Source organism: Sinocyclocheilus anshuiensis, unplaced genomic scaffold, assembly GCF_001515605.1.
Source record: "Sinocyclocheilus anshuiensis isolate Anshui unplaced genomic scaffold, SAMN03320099.WGS_v1.1 scaffold1034, whole genome shotgun sequence".
Taxonomy (NCBI): domain Eukaryota; kingdom Metazoa; phylum Chordata; class Actinopteri; order Cypriniformes; family Cyprinidae; genus Sinocyclocheilus; species Sinocyclocheilus anshuiensis.
Window position 1 is genome coordinate 877,028 of NW_015538015.1, and position 19,981 is coordinate 897,008.

Sequence of the window (19,981 nt, forward strand, 5' to 3'; positions counted from 1 at the left end):
ATTTAGAAGTTTCATCTGGTCTTGTTGAGATATATAGTTGAGTATCATCGGCATAACAGTGGAAACTAATCCCGTATTTTTTTAATAATATTACCAAGGGGCAACATGTATATCGAAAATAGCAGAGGACCTAGGACAGATCCTTTAGATCCTAAAAAAAAATGTGCTTTTGCTTTCGCACTGAAACACACACCGTCTCCCTGACATGGCTGCATCAACACTACTGCTGTTCCTGAAACCACGCCTTCTTTCTTTGCGTGCACATTTGGGCATTATGCTAATATTTCCACATAGTGACGTAGACATGTGGGGGCGTGTTAGAACGAGTTGTTTTAGGTAGGCGTGGTTGACTCTTAACTTTTATAAAGAATATCTCTTTGGATTTGAGACTTTAGTCTTTGCAACTTTACAGATCTTCTTTATGCACCAAGAGCTTGTAACACTCCAAAGAGAAAGGAAAACTTGAAATCGCATCATATGACCCCTTTAATATTCTTCCTTGCGTTCCTACTCAGCGAAACTTGGCAGGAAAGTCTTTGGATGATCGAACAACCACATTGCATAACGCTTAATTTAATTAAGGTGTTGAGGAGATGAAAAAAGAAAATGTGTTTATGTGCATGTGTGAGGGTGTGTGTGTATGTCAAGGTAAAAAAATACTGCAGCGCAGTGAATTGCAAGATGCAAAGAATAGACTGTACTACACTAAAACTACGTTGTATTTTGTTGCATCATTTATAAAGGTCTGACAAGCCGTATGATTGGCAAAGCGGCCAAAAAGAACAAGTACAACTGTTAAGAAGCTTTTAGTGAGCTAGAGCGTAAAAATCCACAGATTACGGACATAGTCCACTATAAATGTATTAAAAAGTTAATGACAATTTTTTAAGTTATTAATCATGTCACATCAGCGATTGTGTCAGATGTATTTTGCAGTGCAACATCTTGAAGTGTTTTTGGCCAATAACTTTCCCTAGGCTCTTTCTTTCTACCATTGTATCATTGTACATAGAGTAACTTACAATACGGCTGCACAAAGAACATTTCACTCTAAAATCAAATGGGAAAAATTAGGAAAATATGTTTAGCATTAAGTAGATTATTAATTAGTATATGTTAATGATCATAAAGAAATTAACATATCACTCATTATTGTAATGTGTTCAGATGTGTGTGTGTGTGTGTGTAAATACTTCACCATTTAAATCATATTATATATTTAGTTTTTAAATAAATCGTGTGGACATTTTTATGAGTTTGTCACAAATTGTCACAAACAACTAACGAAATAACTAACTGGATGAATGAATGGAATGAAGTATTTTTGGCAGGTTTTTATTAGATTAATTTTAACTTTGACATTATTGAACAATAACATCAAACCTCAGTAACTGATGCCTCATTTTATTTCCTTTCATGAAGTTGAGTAACAGTATCACAGATCCTGTGAAAAAAAAAAAGAGTAAAAACTGGCTCTGCAGTCAGTAATCTAATTGGAAAATGTGCTCATCTAGCCTACCACCATTGCATATTTAATTTTGCCACCAGATATTAACTGATGGATGTTTTGTAGAGCGTCCATAATAGCAGCATCTTCTCACCTCCCCTCTAAAATGTTTGATGTTAGAGTGCCAGATTGTTATACTACTGCTATTTTGCCCATTTAAGAAAAAAAAAAAATGTATTACCATAATGTAAAATGTGCTTTTAAAAAAAGTAAGATTGATTGCCCTTTAAAGAAGAGCACACTTCTTTTATTCTGAAATTGTTGTGTTATAGAGTTTTTCTTTTTTAAAGCTATCCCATTACATTTTATCACTTTTGTGAACACTATAAAAGGCTCCATTCACAATGAATACCTGTGGCCTTCATAAACATAACTGCTTTTACTTAAATACATAAAAGACATACTCTAAACTCATTTGTGTATTTCTAACCAGACACCCATTCACTGCAGAGGATCAAATGAGGTAATGCTAAATTTCTGCAAATCTGTTCTGATGAAGAAACTGATCTACATATTGGTACAGTACATTGGCGAGTACATTTTCAAGAAAGGTTCTTTTTAAGGTTCCATATAACATGGTTCTGTATGGAACCTTATAAAAAGGGGTTCTGCTATTGTTACAGGTCTATGAACCCTAATCTGGTTATGTTTAGAAACAAGACATTTCTGTATGATATGGTTTAAAGGTTTTTATTTCTTTGTTGCTTTATCAAAATCTAAATCTCAATCAAAGTCCAAAAGTCCAATCTTTGATATACAGTACCTGCATCATGTATGGAGACTAAAGCCAGTTTTGTTACATTCATATAAGCCAACATTTCCTTTAGAGTGGATATTTAAACAATACCCACTACAACATGTATGGTCACTGAAGCATACTAAATATTCATTGTTGATTGGCACCCATTCAGATAATATTTTATACCGAACATAATAATTCACAGGAGCTCAGCGTGCCATGCAATGCTGTCTCCATCAGTTTGGTTAAAATAACAATGTGATTGTGCATTCATCACCCACCAGTGCCAGGAACTGTCACCCAGCATCACAGAAAGGGTTCTGGGCTTTGTGGGTCTTGTGCTGATATTTTATGACAATGTGTGAGCAAGTTGTAATTTGTTTGGTCCAGAAATGAAGTCACAACACCCTAGGTGCCTGTTTAATTTAACACTTCAGTAGTGTTCACAGTTGGAACAGTATCTCGGTTCACTTTAAAAATGCATAGACAAAAATGAAGACGGATCATTCTGTTCATTTTAAAAGCAAAGATTATATATAAGAAAATACATTGTATAAGGTTTAAAAGTTTGTTTATTTATTTTTATTTATTTATTTATTTTTTTGTGGTGGAAGAAAAATTAAAAGACCTCAGACAATCAAAATCAAATAATGCTTCAATATAACTGTGCATAGGTTTATTTAGATCATATGCATCCTTGGACTGGCATATGCATTTGCTTTTTCACTACTATTAGGTGCACTCATAGATCTAGTTAATTAAGTTGGAACTCTATTACAGGCCTTCTTGCCCCATATAATCATACATTTATCACAATACCACCACAGCCTGCATGCGCTTTCACAACAGCAGCATTTACACACAAACACACTGATAGATACTCTCAGGGTATCTGTCTTTCTGAAATGCAACAACTCGTTGCCTCAGTCAGTATTTCTTGCTTATAAAATTAATTAATTAATTTAAAAGGCTAGGCTAGGCTAAGCTACACTGTAAAAAAAATGCCAGGAATTTACAGGATTAAAGTGTAGGCCTATTATTTTACAATAAATACTGTAGTCAGAAATTTACTGTGAAATCAATGCATGCTGGGTCATTTTCTTACAAATTACTGTGAATAAACAGCAGGATGATGCTAACATCACAATAATTTACTGATCTTGTTTTACTGTGAATTCACATTATAAAGTTGCCTTTAACTGTGCCACTGTTAGAAATTAGTTTACTACTGTAATTGTTTTAAAGTCACCATAATGGTGATTAGGGATTCGTATTTGTTTGGGATCTATTCATATTCAAATTTCTGATCTAGTAATGTTAGAAGTGTGACAAATGAAAACATTTGTCAAAATGATGACAAGCTAGAATATGAAATATGCTAATTGCCTGACTTTAAGTTAGTCAAATTATTCATGAACATAAATATTTTATTTTAGAATTAAGCATGACGATTAATCAATAACTTATTTCACATTCATAACTGTTTGTGGATGGATCTTTCACAATAGTGAAATAACTGTAGAGATACGTCTTTGACATCAATACCCGACATACAAAACACAACAATGGTAACACTCAATATATAAAAACACTTACAACATGAACCAACATTATAAAATAAACAAACAACATAAACTGCTAAAAGTGAACCAAAAACAAGTTCAATAGCACAAATAAAACCAACAAGAATTAAATCTATTCATGATCTATGCATGCTGCATTGCATGCTGGGTGCCTTCATAGTACATATGCACTGTAGAAACACGTATGATGCTGATTGTTTACAATAAATATCTGAGAAGAGAAGTCCCACCTTGAAATGATTGTGAAAGCAATTATTAACCTGGAATATACTGTAATTTCATACAAAACATTTTAACAGTGTAGTTGACTAGTCTTCCAGCCTGGTCATAGCTTGTTTAGCAGGCTGCTTTCAGAGATGGCAGACCAGTTGATCAACCAGCTGAAATAGTTTGTCCAAGTCCACCTGAGAAGTTAATACTAATTTGGGAAGTTGTAATTCCGACATCAGGTGCATTCAAGTCACTTAGTTAGAGCAAGATAACATATACCATTTTTATACCATTATTATTATTATTTTGTAAATTGAATCATTATATATTGTATCGTATGGCTATTCTAAATATATCCATTTCAACAAATTCACTGTCAATACAGACGCTGCATCCACTGCGCCCGGGTATAAATAAAGTTTATATTCCCACTTGTAATTATGAATTAGTGGTGGTGTTAATGTGCGTTCATCTATCTTTGACTTGACTTGAACGCACCACAAGTAGCTGAGCACCAGCTTGGCCAGACTGGGAGACCAGGTGCGTCCAGCTTAAACCAGCTAAGAACGGCAAACCAGCATAGTCTGGCTTCGGCTTTTAAATTTATTTATTTATTTTTCCCTCTCCAGCAGGGTTCAAGCAGACTTTCCTCTCCACAACACAGCTGCAACATCACAGACCTGCTATATAAAATCACTGATCTGCTATACATGTATCAGTGTTATTATAGTTATAGCATATGAGGGATCTTGTGCATTATATATAGCAAACCTGAACACTGTTGCGATATATTTATGCATATTGACTGATTTGCTAAATGAAATAACATTGCTGATCTGCTATATATAACGCACTGATCTGCTAAGCATGATTTTAATTATTTGGTTTCTGCTGAATCTAACCACAGTAGGATACTTCCGTGCGATCAATACACCTGCCATCAAAAACACTACAGTAAGACAAAACAGAGGATGGGTTTGTACATATTTTTCACAACAAGCGTCAAGGCAGCATCATATTGCCTTTGAATGCTTCCAGATTATTTGCAAGAATAATTAGATTAGAAAAAAATGGTTTCTGTATAATTGAAACGCTTTGCTGGATGCAGATATAAACACATGAAAGGGAGAGTGTATGAAGGTAGAATGACGTCAAAAAGATTTGCATACGCAGGGTAATATTTGTGGGAAAACGTGCCAAAAGTGTAAGCGTGGAAAAAGTAAAGTCAGAAGCATGCAGATCATATTTATTTTGCGTTAGCATGAAGCTGCAGTTTCACAATACATGAATTACACTTACAGGTAACAGTAAAATGCTGCAAATAATTTTTTCTTGCGCTTGAAACACGATTTACACCTTTACAAAGATTCTCTTGCGCATGCAAATTTAATTTACGCTTACAGTCTTATGTACACTTCCACAAATATTACCCTGCGTATGCAAATCTTTTTGACGTCATTCTACCTTCATAGAGTGTTCAGTGCTTAGACAGCTTGATTGATCCATTGTAATTCTGTTCGTGACCGGCAGAGCTTACGAGAGCTGTCCAACCGTGTGTGGTGCTGAAAGGCATCACATATACTTAACCAAACAATTAAGGGACATTTCTGTTCTTATATTCAACCGCAAGAAATATCCTTTAATTGTAAGAGTAAGAATATAATGTTTCGTCTCTGCTGACGAGGTCTTCAGTGATGTGGATGAGTAAAGTCGATCCAGCGCTGCACTTCATTTGTTTCTCTGAAGTTCAATTTCTTCGCTTCACTTTCCGCTCTCCATAAATCTGCTCTTATTCAATAGCCGTTTGACATCAGCATGTTAAAAGTTAAGACGTTACATGACATACTGAAACCTCAAATTAAAGGTTAAACTCAAAAGAAAAAAATAGACCATACAACAATACATATATGAGACCAACACAAGTGTTTTTGTTGAAATACCGCACTGACGTCTTACACTGTAAAAAGCAAAACTGTGCAGTTGTTATCTTAAAAGACCTAAACAATATGTTTTGACACGAATAAAATCAGATACTTTGTGTTACAACCTGACAAACCTCTCTTTACTGCGATACGTTTAAAAAGCATTGTATACAAAACCTTGAAAGATACAAAAAACATGCTATCATGAAAATGGCAGTATGTTGTATACGAGCCCACAGTTCCAGTCTTTACCGACACGATCGTCTCCGCAACACGTCCTTATAATATCTAAACACCGTGTCTGAAACCATGTTCACAGGGAGAAATGCGCCTTATGTGGAGAATTTCCACGGACTTGACAGCGGTGCTTAGTCTCGCGCCGCGTGAAGGTCGATTCCTCTTCGTGACATTGCACAGCGATTATCTGTGCTTCATTATCCGCTAAAATAAGCGAGAAATAATCGAAAGCACAGTTTAACACTCGAAAGAAAGTTAGCGTTTCCTTTTGCGCGCGACGAAACATTGAAGCACCATCTCCATATTAATTTCTCCCATGTGGAAATCTCTGCGAATATACCATCTATAGCGTCCTCATGGAACAGCTACATGTATGTTTGCGAACTGTAATTCAACGTACAGTAAAATCATCGATAAAAAACAGACAATGAATCAACAGTACACTTGAACACTCAAAAGAAAGTTACCGCTTCGTTCGATGACTTGGTGAACCGGCGGCATTCCATATTTCTCTCCCCACGTTCGCTTTTCCCATGTTTTCACGGGTGGAAATGTATGTTAACATGCCACGTTTCAAAAGACAAAGCGCAGGAATGGACCAGAACGCAGCGGTCTTGCTCTTAAAACTTGAACTGTTTTAACTTGAAAACGCTACGCGTATGGCGAAAATCGCTTAAAGCGATGGCGAGACGCAGTTTTTACCAGTCAACGTTGACAACATGATGTATGTTTACAGAGACCAACTGCTAAAAGAATTTTCTCTGACAGAAAGCGGTAACGTCTTCTTAAGGCAGCTGCATATATGTTTAGCGCTGTCCTCTTGTCCGGCTTCGCGCCGAATTCCATCTCTCCGCGCGCGCGCGCTCGCGTTTCTCTCTGGCACGAACGAACAAGCCAGCGAGGGCGCGCGCGCACGGGGGTGTCGCTCCTCCGCAGTTTGGAGTTTGTGATGTGTCTCAGACTCCGCGAGCACCGCGCGAGAGCGAGACCTGCGGAGCGAACGCGCCGGATCCTGAAGCGACCGTTACCCTCCAACAGGCGACCTGTCCTTCTCCTTCCTGATTTCACCCGTATTCCCTCACAGTGTTCCTCACACCAGCGCTTTGTTTCAACGCCGCCACACTTTTTGGTTTATCACAGGTGTATTTGCAAACATTTGACGTACTTTTCTCACTCATTTGGGAATTAACGGACATCTGAGGACCGTGTGGATGCGCGGCTTTGGAGAGAAGCGGAGATGGAATTGCTGATAATATGCCTTTCTTTTGGGATATTGCAATGCAGTTCGGTGGGAGCCGATTCCATCATTCACATCGGTAAGGAGTGAGCTGTTCAAAGCCTTTATTTGTTTTAAACGATAATGAATGCGCCATCCAAAATGAGAGGACTCGAAGGGAAGTGTGTTGTAGGGGGGTCGGCGTTAGATATCCATTGTAAATAAGCATTGAAAATGTGCCCCGCTCATCGGGCTGAATATCAATTGAGCAGACCACTTGTGATGATAACGTCTCTCTTGTTCAGATTGCCGATAGATCCATGGCACTGACAGATGCATGGGCAAAACTAATCTAATTCCAGTCTTAGCAGGTTGTTCACGAAGAACGCTTAATTGTGTAAATCGCATATTCCAGGTAAGTTGGAAAAACAGGAGGTGTCTGTCATAAGGCAAAGTAAGCCAGTGTGTGTGGGTTGATCTCCCCCTCCCATCTATAAGATTGAACTTTGTATGGAACGTGAGGGAAATCTTAATAAAGGATGCATGCTGAAGTAAATAAATGACAAGAGGACAAATGCTTATTCTTGGCTATCCCAGGCCGTAAATGTCATCTTAACCAATCCACTTTGGGTGTGCCAGACACCCTGTGCATTCTGATTATCTCACCAAACGTGAGGAAAGAAAGATTTTGGCTCTCCAACAGCAGCAGAGAGGAGGAAGAGGGGCTGCTGGGGAGGGCGGCAGTGGGTCTATTCAGTTGTCACGAAGAACTCAAATCCAAACACTTATCTATCATACCGAATCAGCCATTGGCTCATTAAAGAGACGATTTATTGGAATCGGTGAAAATAAGCCACCATATTTGCTATTGGCGATTCTGCAGTAGTTTAGTCTCTAAATTCTAATTGGCCTTCAATATAACTACTTGTCATTCTAACATTTTATATCAAAAACACATCATTTTGGGTTGCCAAAACTGACCCAGTGGAGTCGGTTGTCTTATATTTTATTCCAACTAGCTATAACTAATTGTAATGAGTGATTCTGGCTTGTTTTATGCAATCTATGTGTTAGGTACTTTGCTGCCCAGTTTAATTGACCAAGACCTTGGGAATGATTCAAGAAAGCAGTTTTAAAAGCATGCAAAGGCTAGATCAGGCATTCACACATTGAAATCATGTGTATTAAAAGCATTTGAGAGGTTCTGAACTGTGGTGGATGCGATATGCAGAGTGAAATTATCCTTATGCACTCAGAAATAATTATATCTACAGTTTGTTCTCAGATAATTCAGTTTACCTACCAGTTGTATGGGTCTAGGTCAGAAAATCCACTTCCATCACCACCTTTAAAGATGAGATCCAACGTTTTCATCCAGCTTTTTCGTTTAAGCGCAGGCGAGGATGTATCTGTAGCCGTGTAATAGGCAGGACTCAAAGGTGCACAACGCAGGTGAAATAACAAATTCCAGCCGCTCCAGTGCCCAATACTTCCACTTTGTCACATCCACTCACGTTATCATCCTGACCAAATTTGGCTCTGAAGGGCAAAAGAAAAATGGGGCCGTCCATTGAATGGAGAGGGTGACATGAAGTGATTTTCAGGGTGGCGTGGTGATTTACAGAGGCAATGCCCATCCAAAACTGGTAATTGGAAGGCTAGTACAGGCGGTGTGGATCAGGGCTGCTCTCACTGGCAACTGGAACGAACAGATGCGACACCCCTATTTCTGCTAAATAAGATGAACACTGCAGTGATACATCAACCAGATTCTACCTGTCTACCTGCCCATCCTATTGGGCTCCTCTAACACAGGTAGAAAAGATGGGTACATTTTGGCCAAACTTAATTGAGGCCTCTCAATCTCTCTAAAACCATTTCCAGATATCATGCTTAAACTTAAATATGTTAAGCTGCCATAATATGAATTAATCTGCATGCAACTTGTTGCACAACTTTATTGTAGGACGCTTTGATAAGCACCTGCTTGGAATGTAAATGCAGGACTTAACAGTAAGGATTTTTGTTCCCCACTTTTTATTAGCTGTTTTTAACTACTACTGTATGTAATTACCTCTAAAACAATTATTTGTTTGTTTTAACATACTCATTGTGTTCATGTTGTATTGCAAAACAGATGTCTATGTAATTGCTAGGTAATACATTAATTACAGATGTAATTATACACAGGCACTTTTATATTTATAATTAATATCAGTAAACATTTTTATATTTAATATCAGTACAACATTAAAACATGTATTTACAGAATAAGTGCATTGTATCAAATGATTAATTTAGATGTTAGTACATCATTAAAGACACTTAAAGTGGGTGCAGATTGGCCAAGTTGGGCTAGTAGTTCAGATTTTTAAATGTACTGTAAACAGTGGCAAGGGACTGGCAAATTTTACAGTCAGGGAGAAAAAAAACAGTGTAATTTTAAAGAACCTCACCTATGTTAGACAGTTGTAACCTGACATATTCAAATCAGCAGAATTCAGCAACAATCCTTATTGTTGAGACCTGTAATAAAACAAATGGAACCTTTTTGACTTTTCTGTTATTTGTTCGCCATTAATCTCAAATTACAAGCTTTCTCATTGCTCGTTGTTTTTTTTTACATAAAAGGTGCTGAGTAAAATATCAGGGGTAATTTTATCGTATTTATATTTAGTGAAACAATCAACAATCTTATTTTAGCCCTGTGCTCTCTGGAGGATGAGTTTCCATAGCTCAACTGGTAGAGCATAGCGTTAGAAATGTCAAGGTCATGTGTTCAATCCCAGAGAACACACACACTGATAAAAAAGTACCTTAACTGCATCTTTAAGTGGCTGTGGATGAAAGCATCTGCCAAATGGATAAATGTAAATGTTTGTTAAATAATTGGCATGTGAGCAAGTTGAGCCAAGCAGGTCAATGCCCTCTGTGTGAAAATTAGCAGTTGCTTTGGTTTGTTTGTATGCTTCACTAAGACCCAGATAACTATCTGCACATGCCTGCAGGTGCCATTTTTGAGGAGAACGCAGCACGGGATGATGAGGTGTTTCAGTTGGCGATCTCTGACCTCAGCCTCAACGATGACATTTTGCAGAGCGAGAAAATCACCCACTCCATAAAATATATCGAACCCAACAACCCCTTTCAGGCAGTCCAGGAAGGTGAGTGAATCATCGTGTTATGTCTCTTGACTCTCGAACTGCATCATTCCCTGACGTGCTAAAAAATTCGAGTCGAAATGACACACATCACTAGGGTTTCTGCTTTTGTTCAGAGCGTGCTTACGGCGACCAAAGATGTCTTGAAAATGTATGTGTGTTTGTTTAATGCCAGCATGAAAGGCGACGTTTGGTTTCAAAGACTTCCACCTGAAGCTTCCCCACAGTCTAGTGTCTTCTATGAAAGAAGAGCTAGGTGGAGGTACTGAGTCAAGCTGGACTCAATAACAATTTTCCACATAATTGCAGGTGAGGATGAGTGTTCTGAAGCCTGAGCTTTCCAAAAGATCATTTTGAAAAGCGAGGAAAAAGAGAATGTCTTCTTCTGAATGGGCTAATGTCAGTTAATGATGTCGGGATTGACGATGAAGATGATTGTGATGATGGCAATGATTATTTCCATTAGAAAATATCCTCCATCACAATATTCTGTGACTGGTTTTGAAAATATATCACTGGGATCAATCTAAGTGAGCTATTGATGCTGATATAGTGCTACCTTTGCTAAGGTTTTATTTGTCATTCTTCTTCCACTACCATTACTGGGACCTTTATCAACTAGTCTGCAATCATCAAGTACTCACTGTTTTGTTAGTCTACGTGCAGTTTTCCACAGTTCTTTGCTTTCAGTGTAATAGGTGTCTTTCAGGTTTGCTTGGTGAGGTGTTTTATTTCCCACATGTCACCATGTCAATCTGAGGAATAACACAAGCACACTTGAGAACATCCTTATTCAGACAACACCGTGTGACCTTGCATATGGCACAGGGGAACTTAACACCTTTTAATATAGCTGGTGTTAACATCTAGAATGAACTGTCTCATTGTATGTTGATTTGTTTTGCACACCAGGGATAAACCTTCATAGTGTCACTGGTGCTTAAAAATATATGATTTGCATATTCAGGAATATATATATATACCTATATATATATATATATATATATATATATATTCAACCTAGCAATGCTATTGTTTCTGAGACGTGTTTATGGTTCACAATTATCTATTAGATTTATTTATTTGGAGTTACCACTCAAATGCTCAACATTTTTTGCTACTGGGCCTCTGTTTTTGCGATCATCTGGCAATATCCAGTTATGTTTGATCTTCTGCATGAATGTGTTGTCATGGTGGCTTGGTTGAAATGCAGGGCAGTGTGTAAGTACCTAAGCACAGTGATGCTGTGCTCTCTTGACTGAATGCCCTGTTGATTTTGGCTCTGTGAACAGATTCAAGACCATTCAAGTCAGCAAATAGAGTTCTTTTCAGTGGTCACAGTTGCTATCTCAAAATGGCAACAGTAGCCCACATTGTGTGCAGGGATGTGCCTGAGGAAAGTATTAGGTCTCATTTTATTAAGCAGCAGAATTACTTTTTCATTCTATGATGTTAAAGGGTGACTCTGACAAAATCTATCAAGAATGTGTCTGCATTACCAAACTAACAGAAAGAAATATCACCACAATGCAAAACCTCTTAATTGTCCTAAAATATGCGTAATAATTTTGTTTATATGCAATATTGGAAATAAATTAAAGCTTTTATTCAGCAAGGACACATTCAGTTGATCAAAAGTGTGTTACAAAAGATTTCAAAAAAAAAAAAATAAAAAAAAATAAATAAATAAAACTAATAAATCATTATTTTTTTAAATAAATTCTGATGCTAATGCAAATAAATTTCTATTCATCAGAAGTATAGCAGTTTCCACACACATATTAGAGGGATAGTTCACCCAAAAAAAAAAAATTCTGTTGAACACAAAAGAAGATATTTTGAGAAAGTTGGTAACCGAACAGTTGCTTGCAGCTATTGACTTCCATAGTATTTGGGGAAAAAAAATAATATGTAAGTCAAGATAGTAATGGTGATACCGTAGTACAAGTTTTCATTTAAATCAGCTTAAAGGCAATACAACACATATTAAAATGATAAACATTGTAACATATTAACTAGGGTTGTAGCTATCGATTATTTTAGTAATCGAGTATTCTACAGATTATTCCATCGATTAATCGAGTAATCGGATAAGAAGTAATTTTTCTTTATTAAAGAGCTTTTTTAAAAAAATTTACATTTTTATTGCTGAAATTGCATACATTAATAACCGTGAAAACTAAACCCATTTAATGTATTTAATTGCCAAATTGCATTCAAAATGCAAATACAAATATATCAATAAAAAAATTGAATAAATAAATAAAAATACAAAAATCTATTTCATGTTACATTTTTCTGCAACATGAAATTAGAGTTATTTGGAGAATAAACCCTCTTAAATGTCCCAATACGTACTGGTGTGTGTGTGTGTGTGAAACTTGTTTTTGATATCCTTCATATTCTGTGTACTGGTCAGTTCACAGCAGTGATAGAAATTAATCTGTTCCAATAAGTTTAAATTGATTTTTACATTTTATGGGCATTTTTACCTTTATAAAGCCTTTTTTTTCTAAAAGTGTGCATCATCTTTTGAGTCAAATTCTTACATTTAATCAGTCAATTAGAATAAAAGACATTTGGGCTGTTACCAAATTATATCAGTATCAAAATTCATCTTTGCAATGCAGAGGAAACACAGAAGCTGCATGGGATGAATTTCCCACACAGAGGGACATGAATGCATTTAACCTGCAGTTACAAATGCATAAGTAATATTTTGTTATTTTAAACATAAAACATTGAATACTGATATTTAAAATTATTTTAAAAACGAAAAGATACTTTAAATGTGAAATTAAAACCGCCAGTAGGTGGCAACATGTCACTGTTAATAAGTGATTCATTGCGATTGAACCGAATCATTTAAACGGGTGATTCATTCAGGAACGAAACGCCGTCATGTTGCACAGAGATGCAAAACAGCGCTGTGGCTGTGTTTGGAATTTTTTTGTTGGCAAAATAAAGCAAAAACAGGCAATATAGTGTCTAAAACGTAAGTCTCATAATATTACCTTCTTGTTTATTGAACTGTTGAATAAAATCACATTTGTAATCATGCTGATTTTAGAGGTGAAAACTGGCACTCCTCGTGTGGTATTGACTAACTTTCTTTCTGTGGTATTTTTATGCAAAATGGCATTTAGTCTTTCACAAAACATAGCTAACGTAGGGACATTATAACAACCCACCATATTGATTTACAGTCTTAATTGATTAATTGACAATACATAGACATACACCAAACTGCTGAAATGGCAACTTGCATTATCATGATATTAATCCTATAAATCTGACTGTATCATATCAAATGCAATTTTTTAAAACTTTGTTGAAAAACCTTTTGTACACATTATTCTACAATTTTCTGTAATCTGATTGACAGTTTATACTTTTTTACCAAGTAAAAAGCATTTTAGTATGTTTGTAAAATGTCCACCTTAGTCAGGTTACATGTGTCTTTTTGCTGTAAAATCTGCACCTATTTTTAAAAATTAACATAAGAATAGATTTTATATTGTTAGTACAACACTCACTGGATTGAAGCAACTGATAATGATACATCATATTTTGAGGAATGTTAATTTGTCTCTTAATCATCATTGTATTGCACCAGTGTTAATTTTGACAGCAAATTTTGATTTAGTCTTAGTCATAGTCGTTTGACTAAACTGCCATTTAGTGTTAGTCATATTTTAGTAATTGTTTTAGTTTTAGTCTCTACAGTAGATTTAGTCGGCTAAAATCTAATGGGTTTAGTTCAGTGTTAATTAACCACATTTTTTTTGACAAAAACTATGACGTAAATCTATTGACATGTTCGTCAACTAATAAAAACGAGACGAAAATGTTAGGGAGGGACGATTTGGGAAGAGATTCATTCAGAACGAATCTGCTGCGTGGTTCGGAGGTTAGATGCGTACATATGAACCAGCGGGACATGAGCTAGCATACACTTGCTGCACGTCACATAAAATGTTCAAAAATGTCAATATGTGGGAAAAAGAGAAGAGCAGACATATGGATAAATCTGACGACGCAAGAGAGAACTCAGTCGGTCCAGTTTTCTGAGCGCAGACACTGAAGCATACATACGGAAAGCGCGTCTCACAGCGCGCGAGTACTCTTTTGCGTCGCATGAATGGAGAATTACACACAAAATGATGTCGAATGGTCCGTTTTGACGAGTATTCACGTAAACACAGTTAATTATGTCTGAAGTAAACGTAAATAAAACGTTTATTTACACATCCGATATGCTCCTAACTGTTTACGTTTACTTAAGACGTAACCGAGTGTGTTTACTTAAAAACTTGTTAAAACAGACAATGTGGCATCATTTTGTGTGTATTTCTCCATTCATGCGACGCAAAAGAGAACTGAATTCAGTCGTGCGCTGTTTGAGAAGCGCTTTTCTCTGTGCGTGATTCAGGTGTGTGCGCTCAGAAAACCGGACGAATTGAGTTCTCTTTTGCATCGTCATGCTTTTTAAATTTATACACGTCTGCTCTTCTCTTACTCCCAAATATTGAAATTTTTGAAAGTTTTATGAGACGCGCAGCAAGTGTATGCTAGCTTATGTCTCGCCGCATAGATCAATAGGCTATGGAACAGTCCCCCCCCCACAATAAAAAACTATGGAGCTTTAATCATAAAATTAAGCAATTAATCATAATCTTACTAAGACATATTTTGGGAGATATTGACAGCAGTTTAGGTAAGTAGCCTGCTGTTATGAAGATCTCATTGATTTGCATTACAAGCTACCAGAATTTTACTTTTTGGCCATATAAATATCAGCAACTGCACCAAATTACATATGCTCAGTTTGGGCCTAGGGAAAAAAAAAGAGGTGTTTTTCATCCTTGAATTTAAGCTCCATATTCTCCTAGCATACTATATGAGCTATACAAGCCTGACGTGTCAAATATGATATCATCATCAAACTTTATTACAGACTCAAGGTCCTAATTTTAAAGACAACAGGACAACATATACAACCCATAACATCTAACACACACACTATACAATTATAATTTTTTACATATTATTTATTTATTTATTTATTTTTTTTACATATTATTTCTCTTGTGCACATCTCATTCCCAGCATTTGCTGAAATATTTGACAGAAATGGTTGTCCAGTTGGTGTTCAACTACATCAAATACAATAGTTTTTTTTTTTTTTTTTTAACACTGCAGTGATTTAACATGTAAATAACTGTTGTTTTTTTTTCTTATTCAGATTATATTATCCTCTGCAATCTCTTTGAAACATCTTACGGGTGTTATACTTGTATATTCTGATCAATTGCTCAACACAGTTGATAGCTCATACTAATAATTGATATCACCTGCATAGCCACGGATGCTTATATTAACAGCAAGAGGACAGTTCTCCAAACATTCATGTTGGCTTCCCTGATGTACTTGCCTATGCTTTTGAGATGACTTGCACAGCCCAAGTGGAAGTTATATGGATGCCACTGAGAAAGATATATCCTTAGACCTTTCTCTCCATTAGGATATGCTGATGTTAGAGTTTTGAGAAATGACCCACACATATATATTTTTGGCCTGTACTGCTCAGTCTTAAACCATTCGGTGTGTAGACACCAGCATGAGTATGTGGGATGCATACAAATGAATGAGAAGTGTGTATTCACACACACACATCAACAGCCCACACACACTTTAGCCACAGTAACATATGGACCCTTATTCTGGGCTGTGTGGGCCGAGCATGACATTGGATGGCTGCTGGCCTCTTTTAGTGAGGGCCCCTGATTCTTTGATTCGCTCTTGATCTAAATTGCCCAGTATGGGACCTTAAATGCACTTTTAACAAATAAATGAGGTTAATTACCTTGTTACCCAGGCTAGCCATCTGATTGCCAAATTACACGGTGTTCCTGTAAAAACAACATATCTGTCCACCCTGGGCAGCACCCTGCGTATTTCTGTGATTAGAATGTTTTCATGCCTAACTACGTTATTCATGCAGAAATGTAATTTGAATTTGTCTGTCATTTGCAGATATTGCCTTCATTACTTGGCTCAGTTCTGTGTTTGAAAGCTGGCTGATTAAGTCACTTCTAATCACTGTCAGAAGCTCTCCACATGGATCACTCACAATTACTGTGTTTTTGCCAAGTAGGACATGTTCCTGAATCAACATCTTTATCGGTCCTTGAACAGCTTTCCTAGAGAGCAACAAAGATGTTTAAATTATGTTAGGTGTTATTTATATATATATAATTTTTTTGTAATTATATATGTTGCACTTAATGCTCTGCTAAGTTGTAACTGAAGGTTAAAATGTAATGCTACTAAAATATTCCAGTGCTTCTAGACTGTAAAGATAAGAAGAGTCCCGGGGCCACGCCTGTCTGAGGGTCGCTTTCTTATCGATCGGGGCCTCCGGGTCCCGCGGCTGGAGCTTCGTAGCAAAGGCTCAAATGGGCCCTGCTGTAGTGCATTGAGCACTCAAGTCAGGTCCCAAGAGGGTATAGAGGGGGGCCGTAGAGAATTTACCTTCTCGCCCCCTTAAGGAACCTGATGACCAGGTGATGTTTCCCCAGCGACTTCCCTTCTACGGGGTCGTGGTTAGCAGCGCACTTAGAACCTTCGCGTCCCGTCCAGGGCAGACATGAAGTTTCCAGAGGTCTGTACGCGGGTGCCAAGGGGTACCCCGTCTCGGAGTCAGTAGATCCTTCCTCAGAGGAATCGGCCAAGGAGGTCCGCTGTGGTGCGGAGTTCTCTGCAAACTTCCGGGTCGTGACCTCCCTTGTGCAAGTCCCTCAGTGCCTTGTCCTGGTGCACTTGCAATCATGCCGTAGCGTGTAAGGCGGAGGCATCTTCTCCACAGGTCGTATAAGCATCGCTGGCCAGTCGAGTACCTACAGACCCGGGAGGGGAACGCACCTGAAATTGCTCTTTTAGGGGAAAAAGCTCTTTTAGCGTGCTGAGGCGCACAGGGGAGATGATCATCTGCAACACAAACGGGGTAGTGCAGCCTGATGTGTGCAACCACTCGACACGGGAAACCACCACCGCTGAAGCGCCGTACCGCCAACACAAAGAGCTCTCCAAGAGCGAGCTGAACTCGTTCAGTCTTCTTCTCTCGGTAGAGTAGTCAGGAGCAGAACGATGTGATCGCTCGGCTCCGAAGCGAAAAGCTGAATATGCGCTGCATCTGCTGCCTACTTATACTCACGCTGTGATCAGCGGCAGCTGGATGCAATAATCGCATGCCAATGTGCATTGGCTCGTTTAGTTTACACTCGAAGTAGATTGGTCTCTCTAAGCGAGATACCAATTTCGTCGGTCATCCGACGTAACGTCGAGAGTGACCGACTGAAAGGGAACTAACTTGATGTAAGTTATCAAAACATACTTGTACACATTTTTTTACCTTTATTTATATAGTGCTTTATACAATACAGATTGTGTCAAAGCAGATTTACAGTGTTAAAGAGGAAAAACGTGTGCTTATAATGCAAGAGGATAATTGAGAACAGTCTACAGTTTACAATGCACATCGAGCAAAGGACTCTTCTGGTTCTTGTGGTCTTGTGCCGATGGCCGACGAGGTCTTCACAGGGGATCTGTCTCTACCCATAGGAAAGAAAAATCAAAAGTGAGATCTCTTTAACATCTCAAATACTTCTCCTAGACAGAAATAAAGTTACTTTAAGATCGAATAGAGATTTTTGCTTGAGTCTCCTGCTTCTCAAACTTGTCTCTTGAGACAAAAACTTTAACAATCTCACAATGCTCTCCTTTAAAACATTAAAAGAGATCTCAACAAAATCACACACTGTGCTCAGATTTTTCTCCTTAGTTAAAGACTCTGGATCTCTCACATTTGTCTCCTTTAGAGCTTTAGAAGAGATCACAACAACATCACACACTGTGCTCAGATTTTTCTCCTTAGCTAGAGACTCTGGATCTCTCACATTTGTCTCCTCAAAAGTTTAGATTAGAGATCTCAACAACATCACATACTGTGCTCAGATTTTTCTCTTTAGCTAAATAATCTGGGAGTCTCATATTTGTCTCCTGTAAAGCTTTAGAATAGATCTCAACAACTGTACAAAGTGTGCATCAAGTGAAGTACTTGAAAAGCACTAAATAAAAGGGGGGGGGGGATCATAAATTCAGAGTTAAAGGCTATATTGAGAGAGAGATTATGCAGAAATAAGGATAGTTACTTTTTGTGGGACAATGTTTATGTACTTAGGCACATAATTTGTTGTTAGAAATAGTAATGTAGTGGATACCTTAATCAAAACTGATCTACAGAAAATGTAACCCTGGAGCTTCCTTTGCTGAAAGGCACATATTTATGCCTTATGACTCAGTCTTGATTATTCATTGACTAATTTGATTATTAATACATATTATATGGAAGAAATGTTTTAGCTAATATTGAGGCATTTGACTTGGTGCACACTTTGTAAAGTTATTGAGATCACTTCTGAAAGTTAGAGGAGACAAATGTGAGAGCTCCCGAGTCTTTAGTGTAGGAGAAAAATCTGAGCACAGTGTGTGATGTTGTTGAGATCTCTTCTAAAGCTTTACAAGAGACACATGTGAGAGATCCAGAGTCTTTAGTGTAGGAGAAAAATCTGAGCACAGTGTGTGATGTTGTTGAGATCTTGTTTGAAACATTGGAGGAGACAAATATGAGACCATCAGAGTCTTATATATCTGAGCACATTGTGTAAAGTTGTTGAGATCTCCTCTAAAGCTTTAAAGAAGACCATTGTGAGGGTGTTAGTGTTTTTGTCTCAAGAGACAAGTTTGAGAAGCAGAAGACTGTAACAAAAGTTTCCATTCAATCTTAAGGTAGCCTCATTTCTGTCTAGGAGAAATATTTGAAATGTTAAAGAGATCTCTTTTTTATTGTATTTTTCTTCCCTTTGGCTAGCTAGCTTCAATATCATTTATCCACAACATTTCAATCAAAGACAATACATTCATTGTCATATTTGAAGTTGTTTTATGTAGATAGTGTTTTATTGCACAGTGGTACTACATATATGCAAAAATGGGCTGTACAAAACAAAATTGTAATACTTAAAGCAAAAAAACAAACAAAACACTGGTACACTAGTGTTACATTTGTTAAAAAAAGGTATTGCTCATACTAAACATCTTGCACTTTGCAGCAAGACAATAAAGAGATATTCTATGTTTCTTACACCATATTCTCTGTTTTGACTCAAATATTCTCAAATATTTCTCATCTCATTTGTGTCTACTTCCATTTCTCCTAAGGAATTTTAGGAGAAACATCTGAAATGCTGTTAGTACCAAAATGAGAGCTATATGAGAATCTCATCTAAGTTTCCTGAGCTTAGGAAAAGCAACCACTGAGCAATACATTTTTCCTATGGGTAGG